At 42.7% G+C, this 10,766-nt stretch overlaps 1 long non-coding RNA gene across 2 annotated transcripts; it reads left to right on the top strand.

Moving 5' to 3' along the window:
• The first annotated feature begins 55 nt into the window (after nt 1–55).
• Nucleotides 56–8,125, top strand: LOC128415798 (uncharacterized). 2 transcript variants are annotated; one of them, XR_008331071.1, is made up of 3 exons: nt 56–200; nt 5,612–5,734; nt 7,368–8,124. It is a non-coding gene; the product is annotated as an uncharacterized LOC128415798 (long non-coding RNA). The 2 variants fall into 2 exon arrangements; XR_008331072.1 differs by lacking the exon at nt 56–200 and adding an exon at nt 224–332 and having other exon boundaries at nt 7,368–8,125.
• The last annotated feature ends 2,641 nt before the right edge of the window (nt 8,126–10,766 follow it).

Genomic DNA, 10,766 nt, shown 5'->3' with positions numbered 1-10,766 from the left:
TCGGTAACTATGGCAGCCGGAACGCTAACGGGGCCCCTGAGGGTGGGGAGGGGGCGTGGCTAACGGAACCCTCGCTGCTTTGAAAAGCAAAGAGGGATTTTGAAAAGGGGAAAAAATTAATTCAGAGCCCCCGGCGACCGTCACTTCCGGTTCCGATTGCAGCGCTTGGCTTCCTCCATGTAGGGGGCGAGAGTGGTGAAGTAAAGAGGGATTATTTCTTATTATTATTTTTAAGGAAAAGCTCCCATGGCAGATGTGTGTGACAAGGGAAGGTCGAAACACCTGTATTTCATTGAGGGCGACGTTTTGAATCCATTATCTACCTTTTAAACGTGTGTTCTTGTAACTGTCTTGGGACTTTTGGGTGATGGAAGGATTGTAAATACCCGAAGGAAACAAAGGCCGAGATTGATCAGTTTATTGGGTTCCCCTGCATAGAAGCGCTTTAAAACGTTTTGCGTAGTGAATCTTCTGCAGGGCCTGTGCAGAACGTTCTTTTTTTAAAAAAACCTGAGGTGGACCAGAAAATTGTGCCTAATCCCGTGGCTAACCTGTGGCTTCTAAACCAACTCCCATCTTGCCCATCCAGCATAGTCCATGGCCAGCAACGTCTACAGGGTTGTCCTGTAGCCCCCACTGTTTTACTTCTTTATTTCATTTATTTAACAAAATTAGTATACGACTTGCTTGTAATAAAACCTCTAAGTGGACTACAGGAATATAAAATAAAAGTACTAAAATGTGGATAGATTCCTCCAAGTTGGTAGACCCACCACCTGCCTCCTTGATCCGTGCCCATCTTGGCTGATTAGGGAGTGTCCAGATGTTGTGCGGACCCCCCCTGGTTGAAATTATCAATTTGTCCCTTGACACGGGGACATTCCCAGGGGAACTGAAGGAAGCAGTAGTGTGTCCACTCTTAAAGAAAACTTCATTAGATCCCTTAGACCTATCCAATTACCGCCCAGTTTCAAATCTTCCATATCTGGGTAAGGTAATTGAGAGAGCGGTTGCTGAACAGCTTGGTAGGTTTCTGGAGGAAACATCGGCTTTAGATCCATTTCAGTCCGGTTTCCGTCCTGGTTTTGGGACCGAGACGGCTCTGGTTGCCCTAACAGATGATCTCCGTAGACAACTGGATCGAGGCGGGTCAGGACTGCTGATCCTTTTAGATTTGTCAGCGGCCTTTGACATGGTCGATCATGATCTTCTGGACCACCGCCTCGCAGATGTGGGGATACTGGGCATAGCCCGTAACTGGCTGTGCTCTTTTATCTCTGGTCGGGGACAGAGGGTGGCACTGGGAGGGAAATGTCGCCGCTCCATTCCTTGGTGTGTGGAGTGCCGCAGGGCGCAATTCTCTCCCCGATGCTTTTTAACATCTTTATGCACCCCCTTGCCCAGATTATCCGGAGCTTTGGGCTGGGCTGTCACCAGTATGCTGATGACACTCAGCTCTATCTGCTGATGGATGGCCACACTGACTCGGCCCCGAACACACTGATCAGATGCTTGGAAGCTGTGGCTAGATGGTTTCGTGGGAGCCAATTGAAACTAAATCCTTCGAAGACAGAGGTCCTATGGCTGGGTCGGGATGGCATGGGGATGAAGGACCAACTCCCTTCTCTTGCGGGGGCCCAATTAGTGCCATTGCCTTCCGTTAAGAGTTTGGGTGTAATCCTTGACGCCTCCCTTTCCATGGAGGCGCAAGTTACAGCAACAGCCAAGGTGACATTTTTCCACCTTCGCCGCATCAAGCAGTTGGTCCCTTACCTTTCCCGCCCCGACCTGACCACAGTGATCCATGCGATGGTCATCTCCAGGCTTGACTACTGTAATTCGCTCTACGCGGGGCTGCCCTTGAAGCTGTCCCAGAAACTCCAGCGGGTGCAGAATGCTGCAGCGAGGCTCCTCATGGGGTCTCTGCCATGGGAGCATATTCACCCAGTGCTTTTCAAACTTCACTGGCTCCCGGTAGAGTACAGGGTCAGATTTAAGGTGCTGCTTTTGACCTTTAAAGCCCTTCACGGCCTAGGACCCTCGTACCTACGGGACCGCCTCTCCCGGTATGCCCCACGGAGAGCCTCAAGGTCCATAAATAGCAACACCCTAGTGGTCCCGGGCCCTAAGGAAGTTAGATTGGCTTCAACCAGAGCCAGGGCCTCTTCAACTCTGGCTCTGACCTGGTGGAACGCTCTGCCTCATGAGACCAGGGCCCTGCAGGATCTGATTTCTTTCCGCAGGGCCTGTAAGACAGAGTTGTTCCGCCTGGCCTTTCGCTTGGAGCCAATTTGATTCCCTCCCTCTCTTTTTTTCTTTCCTTCTCCTGCGTTGAGGCTACATTTTATTTTAATGTTGTAATATTTTAATGTTGTATTTTAATTTTGTTTTTAAGTTGTAATCATTCAACTTGTTTTTATTATTGCTTGTAAGCCGCTCTGAGCCCGGCCTTGGCAGGGGAGGGCGGGGTATAAATAAAAAATTATTATTATTATTATTAAAATTAATGATTATAAAACCAGTTAAAAGCAGGGATTAAAAATCATTAAAGAGATGGAGTTCCGGTGGGATGTCAATAAATAAATAAGCTTGCAGACCTCACGAAAACTGCTGCTCACCGGTTGTTAATCAAATCTATCCGCTGAGTTATGCAGACCTGCGTTACAAACAGCTGGCACTCTTGCTGTGTGGCAGATGCTGAGGTAGAGGCGCTACATATGCAGGAAGAAATCTCTTGGAGTTGGCACAACACTTTGGGCTTTTAATTATCAAAGTAATTATTCCGTCTCCGAATATGAATTTTCAAAGTATCCTACACTCACAATAGATAAATTATATTTTAAAAGGTCATAAAATACAACCAGGAAACAAGGAAGATATCTGAAAAAACCATAAATTTACTAATAAAATCTCTAATTGTAGAGTTGGAAGGGATCTCAAGGGTCATCTAGTCCAAACTCTTGCAGTGCAGGAATCTCAGCTAAAGCATCCATGACAGATGGCCATCCAACCTCTGTCACATTTTAGTGCCTTTGAATCGCAACTGCAAAGACCCTTTCCCCGGATTGCTCACCTAGCCTAAGGGCAGTAGTACCCAAGAGCCTCAGATTATTACCTTAATAGTCAAACAGGTTGGTGTGGGAGCAGGGAGTCTTTTGGGTGGATTAACAGCTGCATTTGGGCCAACTGAAATTTCTTTGAAATATCAGAGGCATCCCTACATACAACACATTGGAGCAGACTAATCTGGATGTTGTCTGGGATAACTTGCCAAGGGGTCAGGGCTGATGTTGGCAAAAGGCACATGGTGCCTCAGATGCATATTGGTAATCAAGAGAGAGGTAGCTCTAAACTGCACTCTTAAGCTGCAAATTGGATCCTTTAGGGGAATTGGACTCTCATCATTGGCTGGGGTTGATGGGAGTAGGAGATCAAAAACATGAGGAGGACCAATAGTTTAGGGGAAGTCACCTCACAGGTCAGGTAAGCACAAAACATGATGTGTACCTTACTATACTGACATGGTAGCAATTGTGGGGCCCAGGTCCAGCCCTCTATTTCCCATTACTCATTAGCATTCTCATGAAAACTGCTTACTGCACTAGTTGAAACAGAAATGCTTCACTATTTTCAAATGAAGCAGCCTCTGGTGCCAAAAATACCTTTTATATAAGAAGTAAGTTGTCAACATTTCTTCTCCCACACCTGTCCATGCATTTCTTTTACACCTATGCTTTGTGTGCCACTACTGTGTAATATCTGGCAATGGTGGCTGCTGAAAGCTTCAATATTGCTGCTACCTGTTCCTCACTACCTTGCACTGAGTTTGAGCTCCATTCTGTTTATTCATATCTCGCAAATAAACTGTGCTCTTATGTTCCATCAAGTGGCTAAATCAGCTTTTCCCCAAACCAAAGTCCTCCAGATGTTTGGACTACAACTCCCCATTATTGAACTAGGACCTGGTGGACCAGCATTCAAATCCCCACTTGGTCATGAAGGTCACTTGGACCAGTGACCTTGGACCAGTGACTGCCTTTCAGCCTAACCTACCACACAGGATTGTTGTGAGAATTATATGAGGAGGGGGAGAACCACCACTGTGAGCTTGGAGAAGAAGGTGGGATATAAATACAATAAATAAATAAATTGACATTCTTGACCATTGGCAATGCTGGCTTATGAGAGTTGTATTCCAACGCATCTGGAGGTTGGTCTAAATAATAAGAAATGAAGTAGTGGAGAATACGTTAATTATTGTGCCCTACATACTGCTGTCTTTACTAATAGTGAATACTGCACTCAATGAGATTTAGCTGAGTGCTGATCATCCACTACATCCTACATTTTGAATTATTTGTATAATCCAACATTCCTAAACCTGCAAATATGCAAAAATGTGCATATCAATTTTCCTTAGATGCTGGTACAAAAGTGAAAAATGATTCCTGTCGGTTTAAACTCCATGTTTGCCTGTTTACTTGTAGTTTAGTACATTTCTTTGTAAGTGCTAAAGCCCTCAACAGAAAGCAAAAATCTATGAGACTTGATGGACCATTTGTCTTATCTTGGATGGCATTTCATCTGTTCATCCCTGATTAATTAATTACCGGATTAATAGTACATTTCACAGTAACCAAACTGCAATTTGTACAAATTTGTTTAGTCAAGGGAAGAAGCCAAAAACATTAAAATGAAACAATCCAACAAAGACAGGCAGAATGTTATAAGAAAAGAGATTATAACTAGCTCTAGTGGGAGCAAAATGAATCACATTATCAAAGCGTAATGAAACAGGGAAGGTAGAATGATAGATTATAGATGAGATTAGAGGACGGAGATTACCTAAGGGTTTTAGAAGAATTCACAAACTGTATTTTTACACAATCTTTTTGCTTTAGCACAAAAGGAAAGAACTCATGTTTTAGAATACACTGATATTCTTTGCTCACATAGAGACCATGTTCACGTTGTGTTCCACATTCGCATATTATATTATACATTCATCACCCGGCTGAAGGGACATCAGCCCCCCATATTGGACTACGTATATCTTAAAACTGTTGTGAGCAGCAGTCTATGCACATATTTTCACTTCATAAATGCTTCAGGTTCAGCAGAATGTATTCAACCATGAGGGTGATTAATATTATAAAGCAATCCAGATGTGGCCCTCCAGATGTTATTGGACTCCAATTCCAAGAAGCCCTTACCTTTGGCCATGGTGACTGCAGCTGATGGGTGTTATAGTTCAGCAAAACCCAGAGGTCCACAGGTTCCCCTTTTCTGTTGTAAAGCATCGAAGCCATAAACATGAGACATGAATGTGTGTTGGCTGGGTAATCACACATACTGTGTGAATTAATGAAAAACACAGTTATTCAGCCATTATCACTCATTTGCACTATCTGTCATCTATTTACTGCATTTACATAATATAGTATAATGGAGAAGGGGAGGGAAAGCGACAAAAGCATTCAATATTTTGATCATCACATATCTGGAAATTTGAGTCCTATTTATATTCAGATGAAGGTTCTTGGAGGACAGACAGTAAATTGAAACTAACAGAAGATTCATCACAATATGACATTTCCCTGTAATTTTTCAGTGGTTCCTCGTTAAGTGAGCCAGGCAAGGCAAAATCAAGACACCACCAATGAAAGTTCAATCACTGAGATTGAGCTGTCGCTTCCTATGGTTGCATCTTGGTTTTGCCACTTGGAATGCATTTGTGAGTTTATGGAACAATATCAGGGAAATGTCACCTCATGATATTACAGTATTTCCCTCTAAAAGTAGAGTATATGAACTTATCAGATAACCAGTTTTTTTGCAATGGGGGTTCTGCTCTGCACAGGCAAAAGCATTCCTGGATTGACTTTATACTTGCCAAATGCTCAACGTTATGATGGGTGATGTTTCTCTGGATTTTATTATATATAATTGTCATCTGTACAGACTCGCCACAAAGACATATTGGAGCCTACTGCAGGACCCTTGTTAGAGAGAACTCAATCACATGTGTCAAGAATATTGAACCTATTTTACTACTTTTCCTTTTCCCCATAGACATAGCAGCTTTTCACTTGCATGCAAAAAAGTAAAGAGGTGAACTCAAGGACACACCATTAGGATGTGGTCCCCCTGTAATATTGGGGGTCATAAAACTCTGACTGGCAGGCTTACGGTAATTTGGCCCAGCAGAGGCCCTAATTTAGCCTGCAAACTATTTTTACCAAAACATGCTTAGTAGCCTCATTCTACCATATGTGGGGCAGGTACAGTGGAACGATCAGGAGCCTATGTGAGCTCCCAATGGTCCCTTTGCAAGAGCGGCTCTATGTCAGTGCCAATCAGCTGATCAGCTCCGATGGAGAGACGCACATAGATCAGCTGCACTAGTGAATTCCTGCTTGGGAATTCCCCAGTGCAATTGAGAGAGCTCTGTTTTGAAGCAATTTGCATTGAAAGTGCTTGCTACATCAGAAACTCTGCAAAGGAAAAATATATTAATTTCAGCAAACATTTTCAAAGCAAACCACACGAACGGAGCATGCGTCTTTGAAGGCACGCTCCCCCTGCCAATCAGCTTTCAAATCTGCATACTCTATTAGTGCAAAGCAGTTTTCTTGCTACAATGGGGTGGGGGTGGAGAAGTTCCATTTAAAATTACCCATAATGGGAGTCATGTGGCACCTTGGAAACTAATAGGTTTATTCTGAAGTGAGCTCTAGTCCACCATAATATATCTGCTTGCCTTTATGACACCACAGATCTCTTTTTTATTAGTCTTGTTTTTATGTTAGTGACTCTTCATCATACCTATTGGTAGACTGGTCCAGTGATATATGGACTTTAGTATACATAGTTTCAAATGCATTTTAAGACCAGCTTTGGGGTGGGGAATGAATGAAGGTACTGGGTTGAAAATATTACAATAAAATCACAGAGAGACCCAGTTTTCATGGGACAGAGCTCCCTTGATGGCAGCAAATGGTGGATCCAGACAAGGCTAAGCGGTGCCTCTGCTGCATCCAGCCCCTTCCAGTATGGCAGACTGAGGGTTTGGACTGGTGTGCCTAGGGCACTGAATATACACTGAGTATAAAGAGAAGAAAGTGTGGGAGATTTAAGCAGTCAAACCTAACAATGCATATTTGCTAGCTGGTATATGAAGGGCCACGACTGGATCTAATGGTCAGGGGTCCCTTTACCTTTACCTTATATGATGGGGTTAAGGACCACAGGGTTCTAATTGAAAGAGTAGGCTAGTTAGGCCACGCCCCCTTTTCTCCTGAAAGGGAGGAAGTAAAGACTGTTTCCTGTCCCTTCCTTCTCACCTCTCTTCACTGTGTGCCGTGCAGGTGGGTGTGTCTCATCTTGGTTCCCAACCTCAGGCACATTGTTGTAGTTCTTCCCAAGTATTTTACCTGCATTATTTTATTGCTGCTGCAGAAGGAAAATGCATGCCAGAAACTGTAAGTATTTTAAACTTACTTTGTTGGTATGTGGTTTGTTTATTGAAAAGGGCATAAAAAGGGAGTTAGCTGCTTCACACAGCTGAACACAATAAGTAAGGTTTAATAACCTGTATTCCTACACTTCACTAAACTGCTTAATGATGGGAATTAAATTCTGCTGTGGGCTTTCTCCCACCAGAAAAATTGCAAAGCCCTGTATTTTGAAAACAGGGACCAGCCGTTTTCCTTTGTGTTCATCCACACACGTGGGTCTCTAGAGTTTTAAATATAACTAATATATCCTCTTACCAATTTCCATATCAGGAAGGGGGGGGGGGAGAAGTGGGTTAAAAAAACAACAGTGAAGCAATCCAAAAGACAGTAGTAGGTGTGCTACAGTACTGTGTGGAGCAGAACACAAATGAATATGGCGTCCAAGCATATGAGTAAGATTCAATCTGTGTGTGAGAGAGACCCATTTCCAGCTAGAAAGAGCGAGATCGATAATATATACAAATGCCTAAAGAGGGGAAATTACTTTCTGCAGTCAGCTAGAGACCAGATACTATAATATCAAATTTGCTTATTAATTCCAATTCAGCAGCTTCATGTTGAAGTGGGGGGGGGGGAGCAGATAGGGAAAATGTTGGAGAAAAGTGATTATAAGGTCTGTTACAAATGTCCAGGAAAGTTGGACTTCACTTATTCCCGAGTGTTTCTATTTTAAATGCCTTTGACCTATGTTATCAATGGGAACTTGACCCAACCTATGCCAGGGAATGGAACCTGTTGGCAGGTCCTAACTCCCACCAGCACCAGACAATATGGTCAATAGTCAGGATGATGGGAGTCACAGGCGTACAACATCTGGAGGATCACAGTTTCCTATTCCTGGCTTGTTTAAATAGGAAAAGGAGATTGTTGGACAATGGCTTCTTCATGCCATTAGAAGATGTTTAGGCAAATGAGCCCTCAATATTATCTGATGGTGCCTGGTCCTCTGGTGGTACTCCTTTCTTCTTTGGTGATCACTTGTAGCCATGTAAGATTGTCTTCCATGAATGTGGTCTTAACAGTGTGTCTGTAAGTGACTTTGGAGGCCAGTGCTGGATCCCCACATCCCTCCACAGTGGGGTCATAGGTTTCTGGGTGGGAGTTGATCACACTGAAGATTTGCCAAATGTGCCTTCCTCTTAGCTCTTCCTGAGTTCATGCTTCTTCAAAGTCCATGATGCCTTTGGTGAAGGCTGTTCTCAATTGGAGCGCTCGGAGGCTAGTGTTTCCCAGTTGCTGGTGTTTATACTACTTTATTATTATTTTGGCCTTGAGAGCGTCTTTAAACCTCTTTTGTTATCCACTGACATTACACTTTACATTCTTAAGTTGGGAATAGAGTAGTTGCTTTGGAAGACGATAATCAGGCATCCAAACCACATGACCAGTCCAATGAAGTTGATGTTGAAGAATCATTGCTTCGACAGTGGTGATCTTTGCTTCTTCCAGTATTCTAACATTAATTTGCCTGTCTTCCCAAGTGATATGTAATTTTTTCCAGAAAAACTGTTGATAGAATTTTTTGAGGAGTTGGAGGTGTTTATAAATGGTCCATGTTTCACAGTAAAGTTGGTAGCACAACAGCTTTATAAACAAGCATTTTGGTTTCCATGCAAATTCCCTGGTGTACTAAAGTAGTTAAGGGAACAGAATTGGCATTGCAATAAGGAAGGGCAAGTATACTGCCCAATAGCTGTGGAAGATTTATTTGTTTATGGTATTTCTTTCCCACCCTTTATAATTCCACCACCATGTGTCATTTCGAGAATCTTCAAGGGTGGACTAGAAGCTTTTTAGATTTGAAACGTATAAAAGCTGCCTTATACTATTGTTTACACTGACCAGCAGTGGATTGCCATGATTTCAGACAATATTCCCAGCCCATATGGAAATGGTGGGAAATGAACCAGAGACCTTCTGCGTGGAAAATGGATGCTCTGCCAATGAGCTATAGCCTTTCCCCATGGGGAGAAAACTGTAGGGGATGAAAGTGGCATTCTGAAGTATGCTTGTTCTTTCCCTACTTCACAAGAGGCCTTAGGAAAGGAGATTTAGAATAGTAAAAGACAAAGGGGGAAGGGCTAAGCACTGTTCTAATAAAATTCAGACTTATTTACAGCTGCTTTAAAGTAGGAATAAAAATGCTCAGTTGTTTTTCTCTTGCATAATGTGTAGTTTGAAATAAAAGAGAGAGCAGGCTCCAGTGCTCACTGATGCAAAACCCTTTGTGCCTCAGTGTGTTTCAGAGTAAAACACTTCTACAGGGGCCTGAAAAGCTTGTGAGTTCTTAAAAATCCCCAAAACATCTTATTCTTAAAATCTTAACCGCTCAAGAACCAGCTTGCAAAATTAGTAGAACAGAAATATTTTCTCTTCATATCTATGTTGAACCTCTGTAGAGATGCCTTCCACCGCCCTTTCCCTTATGGTAATATGTAGCTTGACCATATTACTTGTTACTGTGTAATGTCATTAAGTGGATGAGCAGCAGTTAAAAGAAGGAAAATCAGGTCATGAGTGAACCAGGAGTTGAGGACATTGTGAGGCAAAATATGAGAGAAGTAGAAAAAGCACATGTTGACTTGATGTGTGAGATCAAAGGTAATGTGAGAGGGCATCTTCTTGTGCAATGGGACTTGTAATGGAAGTACAGTGGTACCTTGGTTCTTAACTTAATCTGTTCCGGAAGTCCGTTCCAAAACCAAAGTGCGCTTTCCCATAGTAAGTAATGCAAAATGGATTAATCTGTTCCAGACTTTTAAAAACACCCCCTAAAACAGCAATTTAACATTAATTTTACTATCGAACGAGACTATTGATCCAGAAAATGAAAGCAATAAACAATGTACTGCAGTCACACAATCAATCACTCAGTAGCTGAACTGGGTTCCACACAGTTACAAAAATAAAACAAAAAGAGCCGCAAAAACAAAAACACAAAATAAATAGCAAAAATAGACAGACCTCAGCATAACACTCCAAATGGAAGTGTGCCACTCAAATCGGAAGCGTAACACACAAAACGGAGCATGTTTGACTTCCAAAAAGAGTTCGCAAACCGGAACACTTACTTCTAGGTTTTCAGTGTTTGGGTTCCAAGTTGTTTGAGTACCAAGGCGTTTGAGAACCAAGGTACTACTATATTGTTACGCAAGTGGGGGTACATCATTGGAAGTTACCCAGAAGTATGTGGACCAGTCTTGAAAGTGGCAGGTGAGCCTGAGCAAGCTGCACTGTCTTTATATAGCC

The sequence above is a fragment of the Podarcis raffonei genome, chromosome 6 (assembly GCF_027172205.1).
Source record: "Podarcis raffonei isolate rPodRaf1 chromosome 6, rPodRaf1.pri, whole genome shotgun sequence".
Taxonomy (NCBI): Eukaryota; Metazoa; Chordata; class Lepidosauria; order Squamata; family Lacertidae; genus Podarcis; species Podarcis raffonei.
This window is presented reverse-complemented; position numbering and strand designations above follow the sequence as displayed.